This window comes from Panthera uncia, chromosome F2 (assembly GCF_023721935.1).
Source record: "Panthera uncia isolate 11264 chromosome F2, Puncia_PCG_1.0, whole genome shotgun sequence".
Taxonomy (NCBI): Eukaryota; Metazoa; Chordata; class Mammalia; order Carnivora; family Felidae; genus Panthera; species Panthera uncia.
Window position 1 is genome coordinate 48,823,397 of NC_064812.1, and position 21,099 is coordinate 48,844,495.

Below are 21,099 nucleotides of genomic sequence, written 5' to 3' on the forward strand. Positions count from 1 at the left end.
TCTACAGAACAAGGTGTTCCTTATAAAAGCCTGTGGCCTCTATAATTCTCTTCCCTTTCTGAATTGATGGGTTCATTCTGGGCAGCAACCAGAGTTTCTACTTGAATTTCATCATCTGTTGGTCTCAATCTTACCATAGCATTTTGTACTTTTAAAAGACATACATAAAATTGAAAGATAATATTATTTTCTTTTGCTTACAGGAAACACGAATTGTGTTTTTCACTGAAAAATTCTGGCTCACATAATTCTTGATGTCACAACTGAACTCAAAACTCATTCTTGTTTTGGAATTTTTTAAAAGCCTGATTGCAAGTTCTGCAGAAATCATAAGAACTCAAAACTTTGTGATGTTTTGATGCTGGTTCAACAGAATCCAAGTTACTTTAGGTCAATATAAAGGAAATGACTTAAACCAATGATTAAATTTGTGTAAAGTCCACTGGAAACAAGTCAATGATTTATGTCTAAATATTTTATGAGCCTAAAGGCTGAATCTGAGACATACGGTTTTGAAAAGCCAAAGTCATCGAAGAATCAATGCTGTAGTTTCTTTTGTTGCTCTTCTAGAAAGCCACTGAAAGATTATGGGCATGCATCTGTGGTTGAGGGAAAAAAGCCACTAATGGGGCAGTGCCATATGCTTTCTTCATCTTATATATGAGTTGAAAAATGGCCTTTGTTGAGTCTCATGGGATTAGTAGTCTTCAAACCCCAGTCAGTGGAAGACTTAGCCTCTGGTCTGTTGAGGGAAAATATTCATTCACAAACTTGTGTATCAGTAATGACAGAGGGACAGAATGGCAGATTTAGGGACTGACTACATCAAGGAGATTTTAACTGTGGTAAAACTAGTAAAATGAGGGCTCAAGCTCAAGTGTGAGAGAATATCCAGCCAGAGTTTCTAAATTAGGGTATAGAGAAAGTTTGAGAGTGACAATTATCAGTCTCTGGAGATTTCGTTTTCAGGTTAACACTGACGATGGAGGTGTGCATGACAATATCCCATTCTCATAGGATTGTTGTGAGGCCTACACAAAATTGTGCATGTAAGTTGTGGAGCCTAGAATAAGTACCCAGCAATTGTTATATATGTGCAGTAAAAATAGCTGTTCTACAGAGGCAAATTATTTAGATTATTTTTGGATGCTACTCTAAATCAGGCAACTATGAAATGAGCAAGTCAGCCATTCAATCTCAGGGATCCATGCTTTACTGATTCTTATTTTTATAACAAGATAGAATGGATGAAAGAATTTCTGACATGTTAGGAGAGAATTACCTTTCATTCCACAAGTGTCAAGGCTTCTTAAACAGCCTTAGATAATGTTCAGCAAAGTTGAAAACATTAATGCTAATTACTAGAACCAGAGCTTGTTGCCAAATAGTATGTCTGAGATTGTGCAGAAGTTACCCACCAGCCTCGTGTGCCTCAAAACCTCTCCTCTCCTCTCCTCTCTCCCCTTCCCACTACATCTTGCCAGCTCTCTACTGCCAACTTTTTATTTCTATTAGAAATGGTTGACAACTCAAAAAGTTAAGTATACTAAAGAACATGGCCAAGCTACGTGTTCTTTTCAAGTTTTGAAGGGGTACATTTCAGAATACAGAAAATCAGAAAGAAAAGAAAACCTCTCAAAACTAAATGAAAGGGCAAAGGTAAATATGAACCCATCTTCAGAAACATGACTATAATTAGCATACCGCACAGACAAAAGCATTCTCCAGCCCCTAGGTCAGTGATAGACATTTCTCTGGAAAGTGTCTAAAGGTAAGTGTTTTAAGGATTCATTTATATTTTATATTTTCTTCTTATTTGGGGTATGCCTGTTTCTCAACTTAGTAGTGAAAATTATTTCCAAATGTGTGCGTTTCTCTCAAAAGTTGAAGATGGAGAGGATATCACATGGAGAGGAAAAAATATCAACATGTCCCAAAGTTTTATCTGGGTTGATCCAATCTCAAAGAAGCAGTTCTTTCAATACAGTATAAAATTGTTACTTAACTGTACCCTAATATTTTCATTTCCCAACTTGAGCTGTTGCACTAGAATCTTTTACTGATATTTCAAACTCAGCATGTATAAAATTGAATATCTTTAGAGTAGTCTACTCTATTTTTACCTCTCAGTAGGCAGCATTAATATCTTCCTAGCAATGTAGACTCATACTTAAGGGTCATCTTTGAGTCCCCCACTTCCTCATACTTAATGGGCAATCTCATTCTATTAATGCTACCTTGACAGTGTTTCTCACATTGCTTTTCTCCTTTCCGTTACTGCATCTACTTTTTTAGGACAAGTCCTTAACTTCTAACCATCAGTGCTGCGGTATTTTCCAACACCAACAACCAAAGTTCTTTTTTTTTTTTTCCCTAGAAGCTTCTGCAATACTCTCCTTTGGTATCATAGAAAGATATTTGGTCTTTGTCCCCCATTCTTGGCATTCTTCCTAAACCCTTGGAATTTCCTGAGTGATAAGGTGATAGGAGCTTCTTTTGTTCTAAAAAGGTGACTCTTGGTGAGACCCTAGGTAGCTTCAGGATGGGGGCTGGTCACTGGAAACATCAAGCCTTACTTGGAAGCTTATACTTTTCAGCCTCACCTTTCCAATCTGGTAAGGGGAGGGTGGCTGGAGATTGAATTAATCACTAATGGCCAATGATTTTCTCAACTGTATCTATGTAATAAAACCTCCGTAAAAACCCCTGCATGATGGAGTTCAGAGAATTTCTAGGTTGCGAAACACATCCACATGCCAGGAGAATGGAACGCTGCATCTCTAGGGTTGACAGAAACTCCTGGGCAGGACACTTCCAGATCTTGCCCTATGTGCCTCTTTATCTGGTTATTCATTTGTATCTTTTAAAATGTCCTTTGTAATATACCAGTAAATATAAGTAAGGTGTGTTCTGAGTTCTGTGAGCTGTTCTAGCAAATTATCAAACCTGAAGAGGTATAGTGGCAACCATGGTTTCGTAGCCTGTTGGTCACAAGTATGGGGGGAGGCTCAGGATTTGTGATTAGCATCTGAAGTAGGGGACAGCCTTATGGTACTGAACCCTTAACCTGTGGAGGCTGCACGAACTTTGATCACATATCAGTATTGAATTGAATTGTTGAACATCCAGTTGGTGTCCAGAGAATCTGAGAATTGGCTGCTTCATGTTTTGGAAAACATTCTAGCATTAGTGTCAGAAGTGTTACATGAAAAACCCCTTACCTTCCAATTACTTTTTCAGCATCTAGTTGCATTCTTTTCCAACCCACCTTCCTCACTGGTGCTAATTTCATCTTCCTGAAGGACAGCTACGAACATGTCATTCCCTTGTTCATCCAACTTCATTGATCCTAAAAAGATTCAGGTAATGTTTAAAGTTCTTCCATGATACTTACACGTGGTTCTGGTCTTTAAAATATGTATCATTTATTGAGCTTCCATGTTAAGAACAGGTGGAGACTTCACCTGTGTTATCTTTTATTCTCATTCTTAGGTCAGTGTGGTAAGACACTACCAAAAATCCCTTATCCCTTGACTTGGGTGGGGTGGGTGGGTGTTTTATAGTTATTGGGAAGGTACAGTTGGTCATGGAGTCCTCCCATGCTGAATCAATGGAAGAGACTTTTGAAATGCAACCAAGGAAAGATGAAGCTCTTCTTTTAACACAAGGGTTTGAAGTTGTGCTAGTAGGAGAGATATGAATCTCTTATGTAGCTTCAGGGAGGCTATCTAACTTGTTTCATGTTCTTTAGGACAACCAAAGAAAAACAAACCAAAGACCCAAACTCTGGTTCACACTGGAGGATTATTTTCCTTTCCTCCCCCATCCTGAAGCTTGAAGCTTCCTCTTCTTCAGTACCCGGCAGTGAAAACCGGGCGAAGGAAGGAAATGACTATGATTCACAACTAATGCTGGAAGAAAACAAAATTTCCCAGGTGCTAAAGAAAGCTTATGAACAGCTAGCTGCTGGGGAAATTGCAGTACCCAGGAAGTGGGGAGGGGGGAAGAGCAACATGATGAAGAAACTGGAGACTTTGGTGGAGAGATGATAGGAGCATTAGAAACAGAGAGAGGGTTACTATAGAATGATCTCTAACTTAGGAAGTATGCATTTGAGGGCATCCTGAAGAACTGGGCAGCTCAACTCTATACTGTTTTCTATTTACTGTGGTAAAATCTACATAACATAAAATTTACCATTTTAACCATTTTAAAAATGTATAGTTCTGAGGCATTAAGTACATTTCACATTGTTGTGCAACCATTATTACCACCATCCACCTCCAGATTTTTCTAGTTACCTCATGTAAGTGGAATCACACAATATTTGTCCTTTTGTGACTGGCTTATTTCACTTAGCATAACGGCTTCAAGGTTCATCCATGTTGTAGCCTATGTTAGAATTTCTTTCTTTTTTCTTTTCTTTTTTTTTTTTTAAGCTTATGTATTTATTTTGAAAGAGAGAGAGTAGAGCAGGGGAGGGGCAGAGAGAGAGAGGGAGAGAGAGAATTCCAAGCAGGCTCCATGCTGTCAGCAGAGAGCCCAACATGGGGCTCGATCTCATGAACTGAGAGATCACGACCTGAGCTAAAATCAAATCAGATGCTTAACTGACTGAGCCATCCAGGTCCGCTAGAATTTCTTTTCTTTTTAGGACTGAATAATATGCTCTTGTATGTATATGCCATGCTTTGTTTATCCATTCATTTATGGATGGACATTTGGTCAACTCCTTATTTCTTTAGTAACTAGAATAGAGTGTGAAATGCCACCCCCTCTCCCTAAGTCTGTGTCATTTGGATTTTATCTTTAGAACCTTGAGCATAGATAGGGCTTCTGGAACTTGGCTTGGAATTTTCTGTGTAGAGTAACAAAACTCCTCACCTATGGGCCAATTCAATAGCAGGTTACTGAGACTCTTTCAGTTTTTGTGTGAGAAAGCTGAGCTAGGAGAAAAATAATGCCAAATGTCTTTACATCTTCTCGTTCCCTAACCCCCCTATCCCTCAGACTTCCCACCCTAAGGCCAGAGGTATTGACCTTAAGACTCAGATGCAACTATTTTACAGAAGATCCTGAAGCTCTCAACACCAGAGTTACTAAGTGGCAGAGTCAAGAGTTGAACCTAAATCTATCTGTGTCAACACTCATAATATTTCCATCATGGTGTTGAGAAGGAAAGCTGGTAAAAAAGCAGATAAAAAGGGGCAGCCAGATGTCTGATGCCAGATACTCCCCTTGCATGCTTTTGGCTTCTTCAAATCTTGCTTGCCTCTTTTTATCAGCCTGTAGCCAGGAACCAGAAGCTTGACTGTACTAGCCCCGCCCATCGCAGAAGCACAAATGTATAAAAGACCAGTAAAGCCTGAGTCAGATGCTCAGTCTTTGGAGGGGACTCCACTGGGCAGGCACCAGTGCGAAATAAACAGTCTTTTCTGATTCCCTGAGTGTTTGTCGCTTGTCGCTTGTGTTTTCCTGGGCGCCAAGAATTTGCTATCACAGTGTTACTTTTACCTTGAAATGGCCACATTCTAACATCAGAGAGGGAGAGCCTGGGCCAGGAGAAAGAGGCTGCACTGCCAGTGGGGGGCAGGTCAAGGGCACAAGTAAGCGGATGGGTTGTATATAAAAATGGCAACACTTTGGACTTTTAAGTGTCCCATACCGCTACTGCTTTCACATTTCTCCCTCTAATGTATTTTTATCTCAATCTTAAAAGTCATCATGTGAACCTGTTACCTTAAACACTGTAAAATAGTATGACTGTAGAGGAATGTCCCCCCAAAACAGTTGCTCTTTCCCTCCTGCCTCTTCTTCCGATAAATAGCCATCTCCCCTTTACTGCCTTTAATTTTACAACTTCCTTATATACAGTCATGCTCTAATTAAACTGACCTGGTTACTGTTACTTCAACATTACCTTCATTTTGTCTATCTTTGTGTATTTGTTTATAGTATTGTTACCTGAAATGTTTTCCTCTATTTCTATCTTTGTCATCAGAATACACCAGCCTGAATCTTTGCTTGAAATCTCTGTTCTCCAAGTAAAAATAATCTCTCTACTGAACACACAATTCTTACAGGGAATTTACCAATATTTGACATGTATGTTATAGATATGATACATATATATATTTCCTCACTTCAGATTATAAACTTCTAAAGGGCAGGGATGTATTTAATTGTTAACGTATAATTTTTAAAATAGTGAAATCACTGACCCTATACCAATGAAAACTGAACATGTATCAAAAATTACTTAAGTCATTAATGAACCACTAAGATGTTAAAACTGTTTCAAATAAGAATTTGGTTTGCAGAGATTTACATTTTTACAGGACAAAACTAATTTGCATTGGCAAGAACATAAGTTATTTACATTGTAATCAGTTTTCTACATCTCCACTCTGTCTTCACAGAGTTGCAAAACATTAGTCAACCAAACAGAGTCAAAGGTCACACCTCTATACAATCAGATAATCCCTAGAGAGTCTTCCTGTTAATACCACTCAAAAGACACCAGTAGTACCTCCTGGCCATCTCCAGGTCTTTGATAAATTTTCCTCATATTAGCCATCTTCATTTCTTATAAAATACCAAGAACCAGTGCCTTGCAAATATCATACTAGAAAACAGTATATCATTGAATAAATATGATTACTGCTGTGTAGAAAATATAAAACAAATTAGAAATCTGGAAAAAGAAAACCCACAATTAGATAACTCCTAGAGGTACATTTATTATATTTTCTAATAAATCTAGGCTACTTTAACTCATCAGGCCTTTAATTTTAGAATGATTTAAAGTTTAACTTATCAGGTCTTTAACTTTAGAATGATTTTTAGTCATATTTGAAAACTCTTGGTTTGAAACCTAGTAGTTGGAAACCCAGATTATCTGGTTTTAATTAGCTTAGCCAGGACATATTGAATTATGATGGTCAATGAAAAATTAACACTGAATTTTTGGGAATAAAATAAATCATATCGTGGACATTTGCAAAATACCTTATTTTGATTATTATAAATTAAACAATCCAGTTCTCCCAAATGATTCAATAAATAAACTTTTCTAACATTACCCTACTTGCAGCTTCTTGAAGCCCTTTAATTGTCCTACTTATTAAAGCAAAAGAGTACACAATTTGGAAAACCTATGTATAAAATAATAAATGAAAAAAATTTTTATCCTATAAAATATAAAAAAAGATGATTCTTTCATTTAAGAAATATTTATATGCTCTACTATTTGCCAGGCAAAACCTTTTTAAGACTTCAAGTGTATTCTGAGGGTGGAGATGGGAAATAATCTGATAAATAGGAAGCTACAATATCATGGCCCATCCAACATACTGAATCCTCTCTATGCAGTGCTGCTTTCCTGGTACCTGGGAAAAATGCCACAAGTCAGTCAGCATAGAATGTATATGTTACAGTTTTAGTTGAGATTAAAGACAGAGTTCCCAAAGGGACCAGGTCAGCTTTATGCCTTTATTGTAGAACCAAACTTACTTCTATAATTAGTTCAGCTAAAAATTACTTAAGTTGTAAGAAGAGAATGTAAGGTTACTGGCTTAAAGCTTAAGAGGAAAAATCAGATTAACTCAGGAAACTTCTCACAACTGACTTCCTGACAAATTGTTGGTGGATATGTAGACCTGGTCAGACACAAAAGTGGTGATTCCTCTGTACAACTTGGTTTGCATTTCCCTGAATGTTATCAGTGACGGCACTGCACTGATCTATCCATCTACCTAAGCATTTTGGGAGCCAGGGAACTTTCCAAGGAGCTGGGACCTTGTGTCACCTTCACAAATAGTCTTGAGAGTTGTTTCTAGTTGATGTTGACAGTAAGGTTTTGGGGGTGGGTGGGGGGTGGGGGCGGGCTCTGGCCAGATGGCTAGCTAATCCACTTCCAAACAGCAGTTGAGGAACTGTGGCAGGACCATAGGTACAGCTGATTGAAAGAAGTCCTGGAAGAAGGCTTGAGGCAAAAGGAAGAGAAGTTCAGACAAATGAAGGGCAAATTCTGCTGCGGAAGCCTTAAGATTTCATCATTGCCACTGGAATTCTTCCATGAGGAGAAAATCTGTCTCTGCTGGATGAGAAGAAATTATTGAATTTAACTCATCTCACATCCTAAATTACCATTAACATGGTGATCATCAATGTGTAATTATTGAGTGTCTGCTGGTTATCTGCTCTTTAGCTAGAGAATATGCAGCTTTTATAAACCACAGAAAAACAATGGAGACTTTCTAGGAGATTTGACAGAGAAATGAGTAGTTGCATATTAAACATAAAAATTGTATGTAAATATACACAGCCATGTAAAATGAATGCATAGTGATAGCCAAGTGGCTATTGTAGCTTTGAATTAGTGTCTGGACTGGAGATGATACATTCAAATTGAGAATAGGTGATAATCAGTTTTTACTGAAAGCAATAGAGGGGCTCCTGGGTGGCTCAGTTGGTTAAGCGTTGGACTCCTGACCTTGGCTCAAGTCATGATCTCACGGTTCGGTTTGTGAGATTAAGTCCTGTATCGGACTCTGTGCTGACAGTGCAGAGCCTGCTTGGGATTCTTTGTTTCCCTATGTTCCTGCCCCTCTCTTCCCAGATCCCTCCCCTGCTCTTGTGCTCCCACATGCTCTCTCTCTCTCACTCTCAAAATAAATAAACATTAAAAAAAGAAAGCAACGTGATTTTTAAAAAGCATTTTATAATCTTTTAAAATAGTTCCTGAGCAAATTACTGTGACATTAAGCTTATGAAATCAATGACATTTAATAAAAATCCACCATGAAACTGTTTTAGGTCCGTAGAGTACTATGTTCTTTAAATGCAGAGCATTATCATGATACCCTGCCTCCCACCAATGATCTTAGGAATCTCTGGGTCCACTCAAAAACAATGACAAACATAAGTTGCTTAATAGCTGTAGGCTCTCTGGCTTCTTACCTATAAGCAAACTCTTTGGAAATGAAAATATTAAGGACAAAGTGAACTAGAGTTATGGTCTTTTCAGAATTCTGAAATGTTTAAACTTTTTGACAAGTTAACCCAAATGAGATTCAAACAAGGAGCATTTTAGAGAAAAAAAAAATCTGCCTTTTTGGGGAAGGAAGAGCTTCTTTCTGTAATGTGAAATCTTGCCTCCCTCTGTGTGGGAGTGGTCCCCAGTATCGTCCTTGCCCTCCTCTGGCTCTACCCCAGGCCTGGGGAAAGGCAGTAGACCTCTGTCCATGAGCCCAAGGTGGGCAAGCTTAACTGAGTGTAGGCCCACTCTTCTTCACTGACACCACCACTATAATACACACAATCGCTTTCTCGAACTTTATTACACAGCTCGGTGTAAGTCAAGGCTGTTACCAAGTGTGCACCAAATATGGCTTTTCCCAAGGTCCAGAGAGAAACAGCACACAAGAGGCTAAAATACTCACGGGGAACCCCTCATGGACGCATCCATGTTTCTAATCTGACTCCTTAAATATCATGCTTTATTTTTCTGACTTCTGCCCTGCAAATCTTTGCTTTCCTTATGGGAAATCATGCCTCTTAACTACAGAGGTTGATCTCCTCCCACAATCCATTCTTCTTTTCACAAAAGTACATTTTCCCAAATCTGAGTCATTCATTTCAAAGTAACATTCCAGGTGGGTGGGTGGGTGGGAGGTGGGGAGTCAATGATCTGTGCTGACACTCCCTAAGTAGCTTGGTAACAAGCTTCCATGAGAGCAATGTAAGTTTACAAAATGGCAGTTTCTCCACCCAATTGTGCGTGGAAAAATACTTAAAACACGCAAAGACACACACACACAACCTCCCAAAGCACATAATTCTGATAGTGAAATCCAATTCTATAATAGAGAAACATTTTTCTCATCCATAATTAAATTAATAGTTCACGTTTTTTAAGCTAAGCAAAAACAAAATAGTATTTTCCTTCTTCCCTTGTTTCCAATATTTTTTTTAATGGCCAACACTTTTTCTTCACAAAGGCCTTACCAAAGCTCTGAGATTCCTTCAACTTCTTTTGAGGAGAGAGAGGAGATTTTATTCTTCAAATTATCTTATATTCCAATAATACAATAGCTCAGGAGCTTTATTATGCATTCATTAATTCCTCATTCATTCACTGATTCATTTAAAAGCATTTGCTGAGTACTACTATGTGCTGCTTGGTACTTGGGGGATATATACATATAAACAAGATATGCTTTCAGTCCACAAATATCTCACAATGTAATTAACAATAATAGCATGTGAAAAGTGCTATAGAAGGTGCTAGGCAGGCATGGAGAAAGTTGCAATTAAATTTTCCTTGGAGAGTCGTGGTCTTATTTCTCATTTATTTCCATTGATAACGGGAAGTAAAAATTCAGTTGTGAAAGAGAAAAATGTTTCTTTTCCATATGTATTTGTACTGTGCCATCTCTCAGAATTAATATTTAGTTTTTGGAGGTGTGTGTGTCCCTTTCAACAATCCTCTGTGTTCAATTGAAAGAAGAAATTGGCACACCTTCAACATAAGAATGATGGGTGATGCTGCAATGGAAGATGCCCCCACCTGGGTAGGTTCTGAAATATCTTCATTTTATCTTAGGGATTAGTGATTCACACTAAGTGAATCTCAGCATGAGTCTCAGTTTATCTCACCAGCTTCACCCTTAGCTTCCCGGGCTGTTTGTACAGTCACTTTCCCATAACTGTTACTCCCCTGGGCCTCCTGCTCTTCTGGGTCCACAGCTGTCTCAGGTTGGGGGAAAGGTCAGTGATGGTATGAAAATGTGTAATCCATTCATTCATTCATTCATCCTTTAATATTCACTGAGTGCTTGCTATAGAACAGGCACTGGAGTAAGTTCTGTAGATATAATGTGTAGTAATAACAGAGACATTGTGACAAACTGCTAGCTGTCCTCCTAGATTTAATCCCTCCTTCTTCCCTGGAATAGGTGATTACCCGCTAAATATTACATTTCCCAGATTCTTTTGCAATTAGTTGTGGTCATACGACTAGGTTATAGTTGGTGAGTTGTTAGTAGAAGCAATGTATGCTCCTTTAGGGGTCAGTCTCATCCTTTAAAGTATTGAACTTGTGCTACTGCTCTGGTCCCTTTCTATTGTAATTGACAGGGAGATGATAAGAAATTGTCAGTTCCCTCGACTTAGGGATGGAAACCATGTGTTGAGGAAAGCTGAGCCATCCCACAAACTCCATATTGCCCTAACGTGGAATGTTATATGAATGAGAAATAGGCTTGCAACTGGTATAAGTTTTATTATTTGAGGTTCTCTTTGTTAAAGCATTTTGCTCTGTACCTTTATTAATGCAATCCCTGCCTTCATGGATTTTACAATCTACAAAGAAACTTAGATGTTAATCAACTAATCTCAAAATATATATATATATATATATATAATTACAAACTGAGATAAAAGTTATGTAACAAAAGAATGTGGTGTTATAAGAGCATACCATGAGGATATTTGACTTAGTCCTGTGGGGTCAGAGAAGATTGTAGAAAGGGTAAGAATGGAGTGAGCATCAGAGATGTGTTGGATATAGTATTTGACAACTTACAAAACTGATTTTACAATGAGCTGGTTTTTGAAGACCATAACCTAAATACTTTTCTGTATAAATCTTTCTGCCTGATGTGGCCCTTGGGCTTGAGGGAGCAGTTACAAATGTTGGTATATATAAAATAATCAAGTGAAGTAATACAGTAAACTGAAAAATATTTAGCATCTTATAAGACACTGAATTAGGATGAAGTACCAAACAGTAGTGTCTAGTGAACTATATAAGCCATGAGTCTTATAAAAAGGAAAGCATCTTAAATTCTTACCAAAACAACATTGTTAGTATTTAAATTACAATACTCAGCTCAAAATGAAAAAAGCAGAGAAAACGTTTCTATAAGGTAACTCAACATAAACAAATATATGAAGACAGCTGAAATATTTAAAAACTCCAAACAAAAACTACAAACTATATCTCTTATTAAGGAAAAGATTGAAGTTATTTTTGGTCTAAATTGTTGACTTGTTGTCCACAATGATCAGATATAACTGAAAGACTGCAAGTATCCGTTCACTTCACATATACTTGGAACTAGAGACTAATTACAACTAATAGTGTATGCTGACAAGGAAAGACAATATAAATTTAAAAAAATGCTTCATGGGAGAACAGGAGACACTTTTTGAATGATATGCACACAAGCAAATTTAATAAGGTGATGTACAAAGATGAAATTTTACAACCAAGGGAGACTGCATTGTTGGATCACATCCAGATACAAGAATAAGAAAACCAGTGGGGAGAGGCCAACACATGGATTACGAGTTGAGTATATATGATTATTCTGGTTTAATTCCATTGTGGTTTGAGAGCAGATACTGTATGATTTGTATTCTTTTAAATTTGTTAAGATATATTTTATGGCCCAGAATGTGTTCTATCTTGCTCAATGTTCCATGTGAACTTGAGATGATTATTCCATATAGAATCTTTATTTCTGTTATGCTTAAGATGGGGATAATTTGAACTTAGAACCAGAGAAGATTGACCAGATCCCCAATATTAATCTAGAAGATAATTACTGAATCACATCTGGTACCAACACCAAACACAACAAAAACCAGTGATTATGGTAAAGAATAGCTACTTACTCCATATTACTTTACATTTTACAATGTTATCCCATATTATTCTATGATGGAGCAATGGTCTTCCCAAGTTAAGTTGCAATTATGTGGAAGAAATAATATATCCAAAAAACCTATGATGTTTATAAAATGTATTGCCTTGGCTAATTAGCTCATATGGTAAAATCAATCCAATTTACATTTAAATTTTTCATTTTCATTTTTTAATTGTATTTTAGAAAGAGAGCATGCGAGTTGGGGAGAAGAACAGAGGGAGAAAGAGAAAATCTTAAACAGGCTCTACATTCAGTTGCAGAGCCCAATGCAGGGTGTGGCTCAATCTCATGACCCTGGGACCATGACCTAAGCGAACTGAGACACCAAGGTGCTCCAACTCTGATTTGCATACAGTGCCTTAAGGACAAAAGAAAAATATTCATTGTAAGGAAGAGAGTAGCATGGAAAATACATGAGTGGTTAAAAGTATTGATAGGGAAATAGCCATGAACATACTTCTTTTCCATATAAATGGAAAATTCTACCGGTAGATATAATCTTAGTAATTATGATGATGATGCAATTTTCACTTCATTAGAAGTTACTGGAAATGTTTTCCAAGAGAGTTCTGATAATTTAAACAATCTCTTTTGAGAGGAAATAGTTTAACATTATGTTTTAACTACCTCATTGTATAAAGAGGAAGAATATGTGTTTCTGGAAAGCTGACTTTTGAAATAGGAAAGAAGAAATTTCAAAGAATTCATTGTAAAATATCACACTCCTCTATTCTGATGTAATTTTGTTATGATAATAAAAATCCTAATTCAAGTTAAATAAACATTAATATCCTGGTTCAACGATGACTATTTTATAGAAATAAAAATTCATCATTTAACAGATGAATTGTGATACTATCTTAAGTGGAAAATAAAAAAAGCTAGTGAAAATAGGAATACATTTGTTCAAGAAACGAAACATCCAGAATGATATTTAAATATTATTTTATCATTTTCAAATCATTATCACTGGTACCACATTGTTTTAAGGTTTATAAAATCCACATGAGAACAGGTATTTATTCAACGGGTATTAATTGAGCATCTCACCATGTGGCAGGCACTGGTAGGCACTGAGAATATAATGTTGGGCCAACAGGTAGAGTCACTAACCTCTTAGAATTTATAGTTTCCTGGGGAAGAAAGGCCAGTATATTTGATAGTTCTTAAATAGGAGGAAGTCTGACATATTAGAGGAACTTAAAGTTAGTTGGTGTGGTGAAAGCACAGAATGCTAAAGGGAGTCTGAGGCTGCAGGGGAGAGATAAGCAGTGGTGTGCTGGTAAACTGGTTCTCGGGGGGTGGGGGGGACGCTGTGTTTTGTAACATTTGCCAATTTCTCCTACCGCATCCAACTTTAAACTACCAACCATTCAAAAATCAATTTACAAAATTCCGCAAAACTTAACCATCTGTATGCCATTGCCTCCCAGTATGAGCCTGCTAAGACACACCCCTTTTCTCACACAAGGGCCAGATCATCCAGAGCTTTATATGCCATGATAAGGAGCTTATTATATTAAGGAACAACAGAAAGTCATTGAAGGGATTGTATTTTTAAAAATACATATTTGGCTATAATATGAAGAAAAGATTGGAGAAAAATATGATAGGATGTAATGAAATAGCTTCTGTTGCAGGGTCCTGTGAAAGATGATGATTTGGACAAGGGTGATGGCAAGGAGTAAGAGAAGTAGAAAAACTCAAGAAATATTTTGATGGTAAAATCAACAGGACTTAGTGATGAACCAGGGCACAAGGAAGAGAATGGTCTGTAGTGTAACTTATAGGTTTCTGGCTTGCAGAACTGAATGGGTTGGTAGGTCAAGATAGAAAACACTGGGGGGAAAGCAGGTTAGGAGGAAAAAGATTATGAGATTGGTTTTGGACGTGTAGATTGTGAGTTGCCTTTCAGATCTCCAAGTAAAATGTTGAGTGGGTAGTGAGATATGTAGATTTGGAGATTAGAAGAGGTCCAGGCTAAAGATAACCTTTTGGGACTTAAGCGTTCAATAAAATGATTATTGACACCATGCACTTATATTATTGCCTAGGAAGAAAATACAGAGTGAAAAAAAATGAGGACACCTAGGAATAAACCTTGAGGATTTATAGCATTTAAAGGGCAGGCAGAAGAGACTGAGCCAGCAAGGGAGAAGTCATGGCCAGAGGAGTAGGAGGAAAGCCAGTAGAGTAGAATCACAGAAGCCAAGAGCAATAGTGCTTCAGGATGGGCAGAGGGGGAGGATATTGCTAAATGATAATTCAGGGAGTAACTTGTCCAAACTCATCCTGGGGACTGAGAGCCAAGAATTCTTAATTCTGTGTTAGCTACGAACACAATCTCAATCTATTCAGATCAAAGAGAAAGAGACTTTTGTGAGGATACATAGATTTCATTGAGAAATGAAGATAGGACCTGAGATTGATGGGAATCAGAATTTTTATTGTCATTTTATTATGATTATCATATTATATTTAAGATATGATTAACATTATAAGTTTACCATAGGTCAGACACTGCTCGGTACTTTATACACATCTTTTTTTTGATTCTAACGACAACCCTATGAGAATGATGCTACCATTAGCTCCATTTTATGGATAAGAAAATTGAGCTTTGAAGAAATTAAGTAACTTCTGCAAGGTCACAATAGTTGATATGGAGCCAGAGCTCCAACTTAGTTCTGATTCTGAAACTCACACTCCTGAACATTATACGAGTTAACACTAATCAAGGCAGTTATTCCCTCCATTGCCCTCTCTTTCAGGGTCCCACAGTCACTTCTGCTTCTCTCTATAGGAGTGTTCCTCTTCTTTTCAATGGATGGCTTCCTCAGTTTCAGCTTGCACATGGCCCAACATAGTCTCAGCCCTGACTCTTTATGAGCTCAGTCTCTATACATCTCAATTCCAAACCATACAAGAGAATCTGATCAGACCAGCTCATTTAGGACATAGAGGGAAGTCAGGTACCCCCTCATGATCCAAACAGCTCTGGTCAGGGATTGAGGTCACAAGGACAAGAGGGATTTGGGACAGGGGACTTTTACTTCAAAGGGAGCTATATAGAAACCAGATTGTTGTCTGGGCTACACTCCAATTCTGTCTTTTGTATTTTCAACCTTTCTCTTGGATCTCTTTCCTAAACATATAAACATGTTCTTCTCAGTATTAATTGAACACTTATGATGGTAAATGACAGAAGCCCAGTTAGAATTCACTTAAGCTGAAAGGGGTAATCCTTTTTTTTTTTTTTAAGGGGGAATCTTATTATAAGGATCCTAACGATCTCATTGATCTCTAGGGAAAGAATGTTGCTGGATCTCAGGAACAACCAGAATCAAGGATCTAAATGTTGCTAGGACTCTGATCTTCTTTTCTTTCTTTCTGTCAGTTTTGTACCTTTGGGTTCCTCTCAATCTTGGCTTCATTTGTCTTCTTCATTGCAGTTTGCTTTTCAACACATGATAAAACAAAACAAAACAAAAACAAAAAACAAAAACCCACATGACCACAAACTTATTTTAAAGTTTATAGTTTCAATCACTGGAATGAAATTGACTCGATATTTTCTCTGGTACGAAATCTAAAAATCCTATGGTAGAGATACTTTGGCTCATTTAAGTAAATTAACCACTCTTCATTTATTCAACTAGTTCTTGAGGTAGGGTTCTTTGGACCAATTTTATCCTCTACCAATTAATCTTGACCAGAAAATGGGTCATACAAGAATACACCTTCCCCCAAAAAACCAGAAAAACTGGGATAAGGTGGGAAGAGGACTCAGTTTCCAGGAGAAGATTGTGCCATTGTCTTGTTTCTCATGGCTGGCTTCCTGCACTCCAGCTTGCACATAGGCCATCAAAGTCTTAGCCCTGAGTGTCCATCAACTCCATTCTTGAGAGGGCTGGGCTAACTATGATCTTACCTCTTACCTTCCTTTTCACAGACCAGCTTGTTGAAAGAGGAATCTATATTCATCTTCATTTTCCTGATTGTAAAGCCAGGATTCCATCAACTGCAATTTGATAATTTGACTTACATTTTCACCATTTAAGAAACTAATTTTGCCAAGGTTGTCACAATAAACACTTTTCAGACCTTATCTTATAAGAACTCTCTTCACTTTATGTCATTATTTACAATTCCTTTGTGGCAGAGACTTCCAGTTTCTTCCCAGGGTCTATTCCCCCCTTCTTCCTTAGTAAAACAGAGCCCCATTTTTAGCTGGCCGCATGGTTGCCCAGAATATGATGTATATTTCCCAGGCTCCTTTGAGGTCAGATGTGGCCATGTGGCTAATGGACTGGAAGTAGAAGTATTGTACAAAATGTAGAGTAAACCGCTATCTTAAAAGATTGGTGCTCCCTCCCCTCTTCAATATGTCCTCCTTTGTACTGGGCTGAACTGTGGCCAACCAACTTAGACTTTCAAGATGCTGAGTAGAATTTAGAAAGAACTGGATGATAATGGAGCCCCTGCACTAGCACCAGCTGCCTAACTCCACATCTAGTCTGGATGAGAAAGAACTGTAATATGCAGCTAAGTCTAATCCTAACCAATATATACTTTCTTGGAACTCCCCTCCCTTTCCTTTGTTACTTTCTGTGATTTCTGCCCCCTACTGATCTTCTTCCTATTATTCTTGAATTCCAGCTCAGTCTTTTCCTTGATCCATCCCCCTTAATTGTCTCCAAGGTTCCATCCTAAGGCCTGTGCTTATTCTAAATATTCTATATGTGAAACCTCATAAATATCCACACTTTGATAGCTAAATTGTATATCTGACTCAGAAATACAAGTCTCTAGTGTTTCTATATTCTCATAAAGCACTTGACCTCTAAACAGTTGGAACATTTTCTTCAGTAGTGAGCCCACCATCTCCATTAGTGAGCCCACCATCTAGGCTGTTGCCAGAGAAAGAAGACTGAATTCCTATGGACCTCCCTTTCCGCTCTCCTGCAGCAGTCCTCAAGCTGGTATTCTTCTCCTATTGAGACCCTCCTCCACCTTGCTGCTGAAGTAGTTTTTCTAAAACCAACCTTGATCATGTCACTTCACCAAATCATAAATCATTTAGACTCTCCATTATCTAAAGCATTTAGTCTATTCACCTTAATGTTTCATAATAGAAACTTCAGGGACTTTCCTCTCTCTTCAGACTTATTTTCAGCAACTTCTCCTTCAGATTTTGAAACTCCAACAATACCAATCTACTCACAGCTCCTAAATGAACCATGATGTCTTTTTCTTCTATCTGTTGTAGGTGTTGCATGTTTTAAAAATGCTCTTTTTCTGTAAGGCATGCCTCTCTTCCCCTGTTACATAGCAAATTCCCACTTATCTTATAAGATGCAACTCAAATAGTCTTTCCTCTAGAAAGATTTCCCTGACATCTTCAGGTGTATGTAGATTGACACTTTCCTTCAAAGCTTCTAGTAACTTCCTAAATATGCACAAGCCTGAATTATATCCATTATAATACAAATTACATTACTTACACATCTGCATCTCTCTCTGGAGTACAAGCTTGCCTTTTTATATCTGGAATTTGTCTTCTCCCTGGCATACTATAGGTACTCACTAAAGTGTTGCAATTATTTTTTTAATTTTAAAAGATAAAAATATAGGAAAATCAATGTTCGTTCAGTTATAACTACATGAATCTAAAGCCTGACTATAAGCTCACCAATAACAGATGCAAAGTGGGGTTGCTGCTCAGTGCACAATGATTCTCCAAGTGGCCCTGACTGTACTGCCTTCCCTTTCACTTTCTTCCCCTTATCCTTGGCATTGGCTGTTCATCCAAAACTAGAGATGCTAAATCTAGCTGGGCCCATCGGATATTCCCTCTCCAGACATTTGAAAATAAATTGAGATATGTAAAATTTGAAGGTTCTCAGAGCTGAGTCATCTGACGTGAGTATCCCAGAGAGAGGGTTCGTGAACAACCAGTTATGACGATTTCCCTGCATCTGCTCTGATTTCTGTCCTCTTCAAGGTCTATGAATCCTGCCCTTCCTTTGATTTTGAGAGCAAACATTTTAACCTATTCTGTTTCAGTTGGGTTAGCCAGTCAGTTTCTTTTGCTTGCAAATAAAAAAATCTTAACCAAAGCACCAATTAGAAAAGTACTAAAGGGATGCAAACACTATTGGTAGATTCTCTATTCCATGGGTTAATGATTAGGTTCTCATAAGCCCACACAGTGATGCTTTTTGAGCATACGGATTTGATTGCCTTATAAGAGATTAGACTTAGCAGAAGCAAAGGTAGGCAAATACACAATAATCTTTTCTACAAACCATATTAACACAATTTAAATCTTTTTTTTTTTCCTTTTCAGGTGTCCTTTTTTTTTTTTTTTTCCTTTTCAGGTGTCCCATTTTCATGTTGTTTATAAAAAGATTATATTTTCCCCCTTCTAGAAACTGAATTTCCACTTCAGATTTAAAGTGCCATGTCAAACTAGAATTTAAATAAAAATTTGGGTAAAAAACTTAAAAAAAGATAAAAAACATTTTTAATTGGGCTGAAGAATAGAATAGAATTAAATACAATACAATAAAATATAATAAAATGTCATGTCAAATTAGTAAAGGACTTGGGCTTAAATTGTTCCTAGAGATTAGGTCTACTTTCCCTCAATGCCAATTAAAATGACACGGTCTGACATAATGTAGTATCTGGCGTTTCCATAGCAGCTTGCACTAAGCAGCTTTCCTTGCTAATTAGCCTGACAGTGCCCTGTGAAATACCTTCTACCCAAAGATGATATGGCCCTTTTGTAAACACAACTTCATATGACAGGAAACGAAAAAAGCAAGATTTATCCAGATGAAACAGAAAGGGGAAATGTGTTCAGCCAAAGTGTTAAATCCAAGCTGAGAATTGGCAGAACCCTGGGAAGAAAATATCTTCTCCTGTTTTGTTATCACACACACTCAGTGGAATACTTAATAATCAGAAGGAATTAAAGGCTTGGTTTTGTAATGCAGTTTGGCAATTGGCATCTCCACTACCCACAGTCTTTGCATACGGACACAGACATTATTTAATACTGATTTAGAGGACATATCAGTCCTCTGATTCAGCCCCACCACTTCCTGTCAACAAGAACACTAATATAAAAACTCTTCACGTACCCACTGGTTATTTAACAAAGTAATCTCAGCTCTCAGGAAATAGAAAATAATCCATCAAGTCAAAGGGCTTACTGAGAATTCAAAGCTGTATCACGATTCCAGGTACTAAAGTTTACATTGAGCTCTATTTACTCTTCTTTTAGACCTAACTGAGCTGGTATAAAAGTTTAGTTTTATTGCTTTCAGTTAGTTGAGCAGCAAATCAGATTCAATAGAAAGAAACTAGAGAAGAAGAATAAAAAATAATTTCTATCACACTGACAGTGAGAGAAGGAAAAAGAAAGTTATAGAAAAAGTAATCCCTAAACTGCAAAACACGTACTTGTCTGGAGTCATTTCAAACAAGGGCAGAGTGGCCTGGCTGGCTCAGTTGGTAGAGCATGTGACTTTTAATCTCAGGGTCCTGAGTTCAAGCCCCACGTTGGGTATGGAGCCTACTTAAAACAAACAAACAAACAAGACAAAACAAAACAAAAAAGGGCAAGTGGGCTTATTCAGTTCAGCAGCCCCTCAGGGAACACTGTATTATTATTTTGCCTTTTTAATGCCTTTTTATATTCTGAAATTATAAGGAAAGATATTTAATTTCTAACAGTAGTATTTTTAAATTAAAAATAGAACTACCCTATGACCCAGCAATTACACTACTAGGTATTTATCCAACCAATACAGGTATGCTGTTTATAGCAACACTATCAACAATAGCCAAAGTATGGAAAGAGTGCAAATGTCCATTGAGGGATGAGTGGATAAAAAAGATGTTTTATACACACACACACACACACACACACACACACACACACACAATGGAGTATTACTTGGCAATCAAAAGAATGAAATCTTGCCATTTACAACTACAAGGATGGAACTAGAGGGTATTATGCTAAACGAAATTAGTCAGAGAAAGACAAATATCATATGACTTCACTCATATGAGGACTTTAAGAGACAAAAGAGATGAACATAAGGGAAAGGAAACAAAAATGATATAAAAACAGGGAAGGGGACAAAACATAAGAGACTCTTAAATATGGAGAACAAACAGAGGGTTACTGGAGGGGTTGTGGTAGGGGGGATGGGCTAAATGGGCAAGGGGCATTAAGGAATCTACTCATGAAATCATTGTTGCACTAAATGCTAACTAACTTGGATATAAATAAAAATAAATAAATAAATAAACAAACAAACATTTAAAAAACAAAAGCTTATTTGAGTAAAAATCTATTCCAGTTGGGCAC

The 21,099-nt window shown here is 37.4% G+C and overlaps 1 non-coding gene across 1 annotated transcript; it reads left to right on the plus strand.

Moving 5' to 3' along the window:
- The first annotated feature begins 20,216 nt into the window (after nucleotides 1-20,216).
- TRNAK-UUU (transfer RNA lysine (anticodon UUU)) lies at nucleotides 20,217-20,289 on the plus strand. Its single transcript has one exon. It is a non-coding gene; the product is annotated as a tRNA-Lys (tRNA).
- Nucleotides 20,290-21,099: the final 810 nt, after the last annotated feature.